Source organism: Fukomys damarensis, unplaced genomic scaffold (assembly GCF_012274545.1).
Source record: "Fukomys damarensis isolate Sample0158 unplaced genomic scaffold, DMR_v1.0_HiC HiC_scaffold_27, whole genome shotgun sequence".
Lineage (NCBI taxonomy): Eukaryota > Metazoa > Chordata > Mammalia > Rodentia > Bathyergidae > Fukomys > Fukomys damarensis.
This window is the reverse complement of record NW_022900939.1, coordinates 38,068,224-38,069,272: the sequence shown is the minus strand read 5'-3', so window position 1 is coordinate 38,069,272 and position 1,049 is coordinate 38,068,224.

Sequence of the window (1,049 nt, the reverse complement as noted above, 5' to 3'; positions counted from 1 at the left end):
TAATTGAGTAAATATAAAAGAACTGAAATCTCCCTGTTTACTATCAGACCATTATGCAATGAAACAAGAAATCACAGAGCATACCACAGAAAATTTAGAAACACCTGGAAACTGAATAACATACTACTAAACATCCAATGAGTCACATCATAAATCAAGGAAGATATGAAACAATTTCTGGAATCAAATGACAATGTCAGTACAATACACTTATGGGACACAGTGAAAGCAGTCTCAAGAGGAACACTTACTATAATCAATGCTCACGTGAGATAAACAGAGCAAGCTCAAATAAAGAACCTAATGATAAAACTCAAGATAGCTGAAAAACAACAATCCACGCCCAAACCAAATTTAAGGATGGAAGCCAGATAGAACACAGTAGAAATAAATGAAAATGAGATCAAAAAATGATTCAATATTCAAAGAGCTAGTTCATTGAAAAAATAAAAGCCAATTAGATAACTTTTAGTCAAATAGACCAAAAGAGAAAAACTTTTCTAAGTTTAGAAATGATAAAGGCAAAATCACAATGGAAACCATCAAAATCCAGAAGGTAGTAACTACTATGAAAAATTGTATTGCAACACATTAGAAAATCTTTAAGAAATAGTCCTACACTCAAAACAGTCAGTCCCCCCAAATATAAAGACCCGATTCAAAAATGGGCATCCAAAATGAACAGACATTTCTCACACAAAGAAGTAAAACCAGCAAGAAAATATATGAAAAAATGTTCCACATCACTGGTCATTCGAGAGATGCAGATGAAAACAACACTGAGATTCCACCTCACCCCACAAAGAATGGCTGCTATCAAGAAATCACACAATAACAAATGTTGGCAGGGTTGTGGGGAGAAAGGAACCCTTCTCCATTGTTGGTGGGAGTTCAGACTGGTGCAACCAGTGTGGAAATCAATATGGAGATACCTCAAAGAGCTTGGACTGGAGGTTCCATTTGACCCAGCCATCCCTCTGTTGGGTATCTTTCCAAGAGAACTAAAAGAATCATATCACAGAGAAGTATGTGCACCCATGTTTATAGCG